Consider the following 11,540-nt stretch of genomic DNA (forward strand, 5'->3'; position numbering starts at 1 on the left):
GCGTTTTGTTTCAAGCTCAAAACAAAACACAAATGGCAGAAACGTTTCATTGAAACAGTGGATGAACCAAAAACATTTGAAGTGTTTTCGCCCTAGGGAACAATGGGGGAAATCCTAACACCCCATTGTTCTCCGTGGATAGCTCCTAGGGACACCAAAGTGGGTTGGGTGGTAGGGCATGATGGGTACTACCTTCCATCCAACCCACAAAAGAAATGGGCAAGGAGGTAGTTTTTAACAAATGTTTAAACTCCCCCTGCCAAAACCCCCAAAGGATCCTATGAGGGTTTGTTGGCAAAGGTTAATAATCTATATATATATTTCTCCTGGGTGTGCCAGGGAAAATGCGTCCTGGCAGCCCAGCTGATAGGCTGGGCTGCGGAGGCGCCTGATTGGCTGGCACACCCAGAGGAGGAGAATTGGCTGCTGTGAGCCATGGCCGCTGGCGGGCCCGGCCTGGCAATGGGTGGTGGCCGCAGGCCCGGCCGCGGCGAAACGGTGGCGGGCCCAGCCGAGGGCCAAGGTGGTGAGGTGGCCGGCCAGCCAGCCAGTGGGCGGCAGGCAGCTGGCCCCGATACCGGGGCAGAAGGTGGGGGTGGGGGGAGAGGTGGCCGGCCTGCTGCTGGCCGCAAAGACTGGCAAGCGGCAGCAGCAGGCACGGCAGGCTGCGGAGGCGGCACTTAGTGTGGCGGGCCCACCGGCGGGACAGGCCGCTTAGGCGGCTCTCGGCCAGGCACCTCTCCCCCCAGTAGCCATTGAAAGACCTGTCCACCATGAAATTAACTAGAACCCTTTTAAAGGGTTAAAAATTGACCACTTGCCCATTTCTTTTGTGGGTTGGGTGGTAGGTAGCACCCATCAGACCCCACCAACCCACTCACTTAGAAGTCTTTAGAAGCTACCCATGGGGAACAATGGGGTGTTTCAACTTTCCCCATTGTTCCCTATGGCCAGAACAAGCTGTACTCGCAGGGTACACACACAAGTTTTGCATTGCAATTTCCAGTGTATTTTGCAACCCTGCCTTTAAAAACATTGCAGAAGCACACAGTAAAAGGGAATCTGTCCCTCCCAACTCAGAACACACATTTCAAACACAGTCCAAAAATGCCCTCAAATAATCACTGATCCAGAATCCATTGCCAGCCACAGTGCCCACACTGCAGTAACATCATTGGCTCAAGTTGCTCTCTCACCCACATTTCAAACAAAGACCAAAAATGGCCAAAGAAGAATCACTCACCCAGAATCCATGGCCAGCCACAGTGCCTGTGCTGCAGTTATAGGAGATTGCAAACCAATCAGAAGACAGTGCCAGAAAACCAATCAGCAAGGGAAAAATGGGCCTCCAAAATGGCGCTCGAAACGTTTTGACTTGAAACTTGTTCCAAAACTTGTTTCCGAACTTCAAAACTTGTTCTAAGCTGGAAACAGGCCCTTTATTTAAAGGGTGCTTTGTTTCAAGCTTGAAAAACTCAAAATGGCCCATTTCGATTAAAAACATTTGTCGAAATGTTTTGCACATCCCTATAACTGCCCTGAGCCATTATTGGAAGGGTGGTATAGACATTGAATTATTATTTCTTGTTTACACAGTCAGACAGGTGTTATTGACTGGTTTGTTTTATCCAGACATTGAGTCCTTTCCAAGGACCTGGGATGGCTGAATTTTATTGTCAATTGTTATACATATCGTCGCAGAATATAGGCTATTCCCAGTAAAGCTGCTTTTTGTAATTGGCTGATGGTGATTTCTGTGACCCCTATTGTGTTGAGGTGCTCTTCAAGGTCTTTTGGAACTGCACCCAGGGCGCCAATTACCACTGGGATTATTTTGGTCTTTTTATGCCACAGCCTCTCAATTTCAACTTGTAGACCTTTGTATTTTGTTATTTTTTCTATTTCTTTTTCTTCTGTTCTGCTATCACCTGGTATTGCTATGTCGATTATTTTAACTTGTTTTTCTTTCTTCTCGACTACAGTTATATCTGGTGTATTGTGTGGCAGATGTTTGTCTGTTTGTAGTCGGAAGTCCCATAATATTTTTACATCTTCATTTTCTACAACTTTTTCAATTTTATGGTCCCACCAATTTTTGGCTACAGGTAGCTTGTATTTTTTGCAGATGTTCCAGTGTATCATCCCTGCTACCTTGTCATGCCTTTGTTTGTAGTCAGTCTGTGCGATCTTTTTACAACAGCTGATTAGGTGGACCACTGTTTCATTTGCTTCTTTACAAAGGCGGCACTTGCTGTTTGTTGTGGATTTTTCGACTTTTGCTCGTATTGCATTTGTTCTTAGTGCCTGTTCTTGCGCAGCCAGTATTAAACCCTCTGTTTCTTTCTTCAAGTAACCATTCTTAAGCCATTGCCAGGTTTTGGTGATGTCTGATTTTCCACTTATATTGTGCAAATATTGACCATGCAGGGGCTTATTTTTCCATTTTTCTGTTTGGTTCTTGACTTGTTCTTTCTTGTAGGCCTGCTTTCTTTCATTGGTGTTGAATAGTTTCTTGTTATTGACCATTTGAAGTGCATCTTCTTCACTGTCCTTGATATATTCTTCAAGGCCTCTTTTCTCCTCCTCTACTGTTTGATGGACTTGCAGCATTCTTCTTCCACCTGAGCTGCGAGGGAGGTAGAGCCTATCGACATCACTGCAGGGGTGCAGAGCATGATTGATGGTCATGATTTTCCTGGTCTTACGATCTAGCCTCTCTAGCTCTGCCTGGGTCCAGTCTATTATTCCTGTAGTGTATCTGATAACAGGTATAGCCCAGGTGTTTATGGCTTGTATGGTGTTCCCGCCATTGAGTTTGGACTTGAGGTTTTTTCTAACTCTCCTGATGTATTCACTTCCAATTTTTCTTTTAACTTCAGTGTGTGCAATGTTATCAGCCTGGAGAATGCCCAAGTATTTGTAATGTTCTTTCTCTTCCAGGTTCTTGATCTTGCTTCCATTGGGCAGTTCTATTCCTTCTGTTTTTCTTATCTTCCCTCTGTTCATTATTAATGCAGCACACTTGTCTAGTTCAAACTCCATTGCTATATCGCTACTGAATATATGGGCAGTGTTTAGCATTGATTCGATTTCTGACTGCGACTTTCCATACAACTTCAGATCGTCCATGTACAGCAGATGGTTGATTTGACTTGATGTTTTAGATGTTTGGTATCCGAGGCCTGTTTTGTTTAGTATTTGTGAAAGTGGAGTCATGGCAATTACAAACAACAGAGGGGATAGTGAGTCCCCTTGGAAAATGCCTCTTCTAATGCTAACCTGTCCAAGTGTCTTGCCATTGATTGTTAACTGTGTACTCCACATGCTCATTGCTTTTTAAATAAATATCTGAATGTTTTTGCTGACACCAGTTGTTTCTAAACATTTTAGTATCCATGTGTGAGGCAATGAATCGAAGGCTTTCTTGTAGTCAATCCATGCAACACTTAGATTTGGTTTTCTTCTCTTGCAATTTTCTAAAATCATTTTGTCAATCAGCAGCTGGTCTGTTGTGCCTCTGGTGTTTGGGCAATTTCCTTTCTGTTCAACTGGAAGCTGTTTGTTAGCTAATAAGTGTTGCATCACTTCATCTGCTATTATTCCAGTTAATAATTTGAACATGGTTGGCAGGCAGATGATCGGTCTATAATTACTTGGAACTGCACCTTTTGCTGGGTCTTTCATGATGAGATGAGTTTTCCCAGTTGTTAGCCATTGTTCAATATCACCTCCTTGCAAAATGTGATTGAACTGTTTTGATAGTTGTTTATGAAGGCTTTGATAGTTGTTGTTGTTGTTATTATTATTATTATTTTAAAAATTGAGACTAAATTGCACACATGGAACCTTAGTTAGGATGCTGGCCGCTGCTACACAGGATGAATAATTAAAAGAGTGTTCTTCCCAATTCTTCCTAAAAGTTGTAATGAAAAGATATGGGGAAGTAAGTAATGGCTGGAAGGCAGCATTCCAAAACAAGCACAATGAAAGTGCTCCCTGTCTGGCCGAAACACCAAAAAATCAGAGAGATGAGTTTCTTCAAAAATAGACCCAGGCATCTGGAGCCTGTGCGAGAGCCTGTTATTAACTAAGGTTGGAGCTTTAAAAAAGACATGATAAATCAACATCTGGAAATGTTCCAGATCTGAACCACAAATGTCCCAGCCTCTCGCCAAGGGAGAACTTTCCTAGACATTTCAACACAATGTCCCTAGGCTGTGAACCTGTGTAGCTGGGAGAGACTGAAACTCATCAGGGACGGGAGTCCTTGTACATGTGTTTCAGTGCCTATGACACATGATTACCAACTTTTGTCCAGCAGGTGTCTGTGAAAGGAAGTATATAATAACTGAAGCATCGAAGAACTTGGAGCCCATGTGCTAGGCAGGCACTATTTCAAGTTCTTCAGTTCTTAAGCACTTTAGAATACAGCCAGACAAATTTGTTTCAAGTGAAAGACAGTGAAAGCCTGAAGCACATCGTTTCCAGTGACACACAGTACATTAGCTGAAGAATCGGCTGGAATTGACTTCTCCTAATTCACCATGAGAAGGAAGTCTGTAGTAACTGATCATGGTTGTTTTATTTATGACAGTAAACTGCTTTCCAGTGACCATGTAGTTCCTCACAGTAGAACTATTTGGTAGCCATGTGTTGAACACATGGGACCATTACAAATCTTGAATGATAGTAAATGCCATGGCAGAAACATTAGCAATTACAGCCGACAGAACTTTGAAGATCTGGCACAGCTAACAATATCTAGTTTTTAGCTTTCAAGGTATGTGGGGAAATAGGAGGGTTAAAGGTGGTTCCAATCTCGAAAGATTGGGGTCACCAAAATCATTTTTCCACCAGAAGGAGAATAATTGCTTTCTACAGGAACATGGATATTTTATTGCAATATTATTTCCTCCTCCTCCTCCTCTTCTTTCCAAGAAAAACAAGGGCGGGGAGCAGTGGCACAGTGTTCTCTGTACTGAAATTAGGATTTATTGGGTAAAGCAGAAGGCATAAAGAACAAAAGTAACCAGTTCTTTTTGAGTCTTAGGTCAAAATCTTTTATCATTGTCCTTCCGTCTGAATGGCACCTTCCCCCACCCCCATCAAATGAACAAAGAAATTGTAAGCAGATGCTACTTTTGAGCTTGTCATCTCCTGCTGTTAAATCTACTGCACCTCCTGTGACATGGTCAACAGGGAAGGAACACTTCACTTGGCTGTTATAAAGCTGCTTCTAGGAGAAGTGATGGAGGCTATACAGTAAACTCTAGCTTTTCCCCCATAGCCAATTATTTTTCCGGTTCAATCTGGTATGCAATGCCTTCTCTAACTATGGTGTTATAACAGAAGATTTCAAATGTCCAACAGGTAGCTTTACACCTTTAATGATACCATCCCCAGCAACCTGAAGGTCTCCTGCTTCATTTCAGTGGGGAGGGGATTTTGCCCATTCACCCTTATTACCCCTCGCATCTGAAATGTCTGCTCTGCACATTTGTGGGATGGGATCAACTCTATCTCTTCCTTCACATCTCCCCTCAAAATGCAGTTCTTAGGAACAGAGGAAGCTCTCTTATACTGAGTCAGACCATTGGCCCATCTAGCCACTCCCTTCCACCACCACCCCCAACTCCTGAGGGGTGTGTGGCTGCCCCTCACCACCTGCCTTCATGGTCCCTGCTGGCCACCCACCCTACCGTTGCCTCCAGCCTGCTTCCCTTTGCTGGGCCACAATGCAGTCTAAGATGTCACCACCCTGGCATCTGTTCTCGCTAAGATGGGTGTAAGTGTGCTCACACTGGCACAGTGACATCATTAGACTGTGTTGTGGCACAGCAAAGAGAGGCAGGCCGATGGCGGATGTGGGTGCTATGTCACTGCTGGCAACCTTTCTCCCTCCTCAAACTACTCCCCACCCCATTTCAAGCTTAGAAGGGTTGGTTGTGAAAGGGAGATGGCCCCTAGCCGGGGCAGGGGACAAAAGAGCATTTGGCAGTTGGCACTCTCAGCTCAGACATCCAATGCCATGGGCCACCCGTCCAATTCAGTAATCCCAGGGAGTGGGGTGTCACCTTGCACTGAATTTTACATTTCTATAGTGTGAGTAATAATGTTTTCTAGATTATTTACAGGCTTTAGGGGGGGAAATAGTATGAGGGTGAGGTAAAGGGTTGTGCAGCTCTTCTCTGTTATATATAAGTCCAGCTGCAGATTCTCAATATTGGCAAGCAAAGCAAATTTTGCAGTTTGGCTTATGTGTAAACTACATGCTGCCTTCTTGTAGGTATGCTTATCAGTACATTTCAAAAATGCAAAACCGCGTCTTGAGCCTGTCTCAGTGTCACACGGACTGACATCTTATCCCCTCACCCACAAACCTAGAGGCTGTTCTTCCTTATACCAGACACATGGAAGCTGGTTGTGGTTACTCAGTGAGAAGAGGTACTTTGCACGTGATCAGAGGTATTATGTTATTTTTCCAGGATTGAGTCATGGAGTTGAAAATAAGTTCTAATGGACTTAGAACTCTAGTGGGTCTTGGCTCTTTGTCCATGTGGCTGAAATAATTAGTACTTTTCATTTTAGAGGGGAAAGTGGTTTGGCTTTTGCGAGGTTAAGTGGGGTTTGGGGAGAAGAAAACACTACATGCAATCAGAAGCAAGTGTTCTCTGCCATTGTAAAAACTTTGATCTATTTGTTGTTTGGGGTTTTGGCAACAGGTTTGTATGTGTTTCTCTAAAATGCATGAATTCAATAATTTGTGCCATGTGAATTTATTTCTAAATGAGAGATGCTGGGTTTCAATTTGTCTGGAAATAAGGCTTTTGCCCTTTCACATGGAAGCCATTCCTTCTTTCAGTAGGTCTGTCACTGCTGTTTCTCAGTGGGGAGATCATAGCACTCTTCACATGCTTGAAGTCACTCTTTTATTTATATGTTCCGTACAGGTCCTGGAATGGGGAAGAGAAGGGAGTTTAAACATTGCAGCCCCATCAACTCAAAAAGTTACCAACTTCCACTCATCACTAACTTTGGCTGTTGAGATGGTGTCTTTTTTGGTATAATTATATTCAGAGGTGCACCTAGGTAATTTTGGAGCCTGGACCTAAAGGCCTTTGGAGTCCTCCCCACCCCCCACCCCTACTGCAAGTTAAGCATCTTTTTTAACATGTAGGTTCTTGAGAGCACAAACCACACCACCCAGGACAGACTAAAGAGGATTTGGGGGCCCCCAGGGGGAGTGGAGGCCCTGGATTTCAGCAAGTACTGTATTTCTGGCTGTGCAAGAGTAGATATGTATAGCTTTAATGGGGCACAGAGTAACCTATCTTGGTGATGCTACAGGAGCATCTTGTCTGAGGCAAGTTGAGCAGATACCTCCTATCATGATACCTGTCAGCAGCTTCCTACAGTATATTTGGTATAGAGGTCTGAGATGCTGGAACAGGTGCCATGGTGACTACAATGCTTCTAGGCAGTTCTGTGTGTTCATAACGGACTATATTGTCAGAAATAAAAGGGTCCAAAGGGGACTCTAGGATTATGGTTTGGGATCAGTCCAGCCCAAGATCTTTTCCATAGTCCGATTTCATAATGTGCATATGCTGTGAAGTTAAAGCAAGATGGTGGCTGATGCAGTCCAGCACAGAAATGGGATGGCCAGAGTGCAGCATGGCTGGGAAGTATGAATTATACCAAAAGACTGTGTTTGAATCTGTAAGCCAGTTTCACATGTGAAACTCTTTAATAAGGCAAGAGACAAGGCTGCTGATGGATAGTTTACACATAAATTCCAATATAGTAGAGTTGTACACACAATGTCTTGAGCTGAGCAACCAAATATAATTAGGATTGCAGTTCAGCAGTCATCATTAACTTCAACAAAGCTTTAGCATATGTTTTGGCATTTTAATGGAGAAGATGTACTTTGCTCAAACTGGGATACACAGAGCTGAAATCCTTGAAAAGATTTCAGTTAGAACAATTGTAAGCTTTGCAGGTCCAGGAAGTTTTTCACAAGGGGCTTTTAAAGCCATTTAACTCACATCTCCTCCAGAATTGAGGGGCTGCATTGACATATCGGCTAGATTTACCCCGAAGTCACTGTAAATTATTGGGGGAGCAGTTCACACACAATTTGGGTTTTTCACTGCACGTTAGAGTGTAGCCCAATTTATATCTGGCATTAAAAATATCTACTTTTTACATTGGTTTTCTGGGACAACTTCGAGTTCGCAGTAAAGCCTCCCAGTAAACTTGCAGTAAAGCTGCTCCTCTTCTGCAGAAGACGACCACATTAACTTTGCAGATATTTAGCTTAGATGCAACAATTTATAACAATGATATGAATTGCAAGCAAGTAGCTAAGTGCTGATACAGAAATAAGAATTACAAAAATAAACACAATCTCTACCTTTCAGTTGTATTATTAAAAACAAAAAATCTCTTCTTTCGGAAACTGCCAAGAGATCCCAACCCACCGCTGCCCTGGCATGCATTTCTGGGAAATGGGACCACAAGTCTGTGTCCAAATCTTTGGTCTTTCTATTTCTAAATGTTCTGTTTTCCTTCATATGTTTTTTGTATCAAAATGCTCTCCTGTTCTGTCCTATTTAGCTAAGGGCAATAGGAAGTTTACTTCTTCATTTCTGCAGGGACGTAGCAAGGTTGGAGTGGGCCCAGAGACAAGATTTTAAAATGCGCCCCCCATTACTCAAGCTCAGCTTATGAAGTAAAGAAATCTTAAATGAGGCTAAATTATTTTTTTAAAGGTTTTGTAAATTGTGCACGATGCAAGTCATTTAATGGTACTAGAGAAAGACATGCTATTCTGGCAGCTCCAGGTGTTAACACTCACATCAGTTTCGGAGGATGAATACAACTGAAGGAAGCCCTCGCAGCTGAGCAGCTGGGTGAGTCAGTCATGTGACTTGCCTCGGGGGGGGGGGCAAGGCAGTGGGCCCCCAGATAACTGTCTCCCCTTGCCCTATTATAGTTATGCCCCTGGATTTCTATCTCTACTAAAGTATCTTGAAATGCAATTAGCATTCCCCACTTGTATTTTATTCCCCAACCACATCCGCAACAAGAATGGTTCTTCCCTTTTTGCAGAGCTGAGCTGTTTAAAGCCAAGGACAGGGAGAAATCATTTTGTTTCCCACAAACAAAATACTTGGATTGCCTGTTAGGTTTTTTATTTATTTACTACTACTACTACTACTACTATTATTATTATTATTATTATTATTATTATTTTAAGGAGCTGATGTATTTGACTGAAACAATCAACAGGCTTAGATGAACATTTTTTAAAAAATGTGTCTGAATGTGGAAATTCACTTAATAGTAAGCAGGAATTCGTGAACAGTTTAGCAACCAACGTCAGCTGTGGTAGTGCAGTGGAGAAGCAGCTTGCCTAGGGAGCAAGAGGCTGTAAGTTCAAATCCACGCCAGTGTGCTTCCCAGACTGTGCCTAGTAAATATATATTTGTAGACACCTATATCGGGCAGCAGTGATATAGGAAGGTGCTGGAGGCAGATGCTCACTTCAGTGACAATGGCAGAGGCATAATCTCTTACTGCGTGGGAGGAAGGCAATGGTAAACCACCCCTGTAGTTGACACTCACTCAATGGCACAATCTTTCCTTTTTTTCCTTTTAGCAACCAACATGTCATGTTTTGCAATGAAGTGTGTTCCAAACCCTTTGGATTTGAAGATAAAGCCAAAATGTGTAACCAATGTTTTGCTGAAGGACTTGAAAACCTTAAATTCCATTGCCTCTTTTAAGCAGAGATCAGGTGTGCGTAGGTGTGAGAGACTAGGCAGTATGGCTGATTCAGAAACATGCCAGAATGTGTCATCCTGTGTCTCTGCTGCTGCCTCTTTGTATTTTGTACAGTTTTTATGCTTGTATTTTAAATCTTTTAAGCTTAATATTTTAACTGTGTCATTTTTATAATCTTGTTTTTAATGTTTGTGTAAACTACCATGGGATTGTTTTAATGAAAGGTGATATACAAACTTAACAATACATACATACATACATACATACATACATACATACATAACATCAGGCCTGGGCAGACATCTCTCTGAATTGTCTATTTAGGGCAGAGCACTATTATTGACTCTTTTATATACCATGCTTCCTCCAAGGTACCTGGAGCAAGGTAGCATGTATTGCTCTCTTCCCCAACTGTTGTGAGTTTATCCTCACAAGTGACTGCTGTGAGTTTATTCACACAACAGTCAGCAATCCGGGTTGGGCTGAGAGAGAGTGATTGGCTCCAGGCCGTGCAGGGATTGATCCAGGGATCTTATGTATGTAATGCAGGTGAAAAAGGCCAATTCCATGCTAGGGATCATTAGGAAGGGGACTGAAAATTAAACTGCTAATATTATAATGCCCTTATACAAAACTATGGGGCGACCACACCTGGAGTACTGCGTAAAATGCTGGTCACCACATTTAAAGAAGGACATTGTAGAACTGGAAAAGGTGCAGAAGAGGGCAACCAAGATGATCAGGGGCCTAGAGCACCTTTCTTATGAGGCAAGGCTAAAACACCTGGGGCTATTTAGTTTAGAAAAAAGACGAGTGCGGGGAGACACAATAGAGGTCTATAAAATCATGCATGGAGTGGAGAAAGTGGATAAATTCTTCTCCCTCTCACATAACACTAGAAGCAGGGGTCATCCCATGAAATTGATTGCCAGGAAATTTAGGACCAACAAATGGAGGTACTTTTTCCACACATCGCATAATCAACTTGTGGAATTCTCTGCCACAGGATGTAGTGACAGCCAACAACCTGGATGGCTTTAAGATGGGTTTGTATAATTCTTGGAGGAGAGGTCTATCAACAGCTATTAGTTGAAGGGGAATAGGCCATCTCCAGCTTCAAAGGCAGGATGTCTCTGAGTACCAGTTACAGGGGAGTAACAGCAGGAGAGAGGGCATGCCCTCAACTCCTGCCTGTAGGCTTTCAATGGCATCTGGTGCACTGCTGTGTGAAACAGGATGCTGGAGTAGATGGGCCTTGGGCCTGATCCAGCAGGGCTGTTCTTATGTTCTCTATCAATGAGCTACAGCCCTAGCACAAATGCTTAGGGTCATGTAAGGTATTTACAACACATTGTACCTTTTATTGGAATGTAGACTGTGGGAACTGAGGGAATTGCCCCTGCAAATGCATTTTGCAGTTACACAAGAGTGCCACTGCACACCTGCATGTTTACAACATCATAATGTGCATGTTACACTGTGCAGTATGTTAGCTCTTTTATATTTAGCAGGAGGAGAGCAACCGTTCCTATAGAGCCCTACAACTTCCCTCCAATGGTGGTGGTTGCCTACCTTATGTTTCTTTTTAAACTGTGAGCCCTTTTGGGACAGAACTCAGTCTTATTTATTTATTATTTATTATTCTATGTAAACCACTTTAAGAACTTTTGTTAATAGTGGTGGTGGTGGTAGTGGTAGTTACAAAATAAATATAATTAATCAGCCCATCCTGAATGCTGTAAATTCATTCC

This window comes from Hemicordylus capensis, chromosome 1 (genome assembly GCF_027244095.1).
Source record: "Hemicordylus capensis ecotype Gifberg chromosome 1, rHemCap1.1.pri, whole genome shotgun sequence".
In the NCBI taxonomy this organism is placed as follows: Eukaryota; Metazoa; Chordata; class Lepidosauria; order Squamata; family Cordylidae; genus Hemicordylus; species Hemicordylus capensis.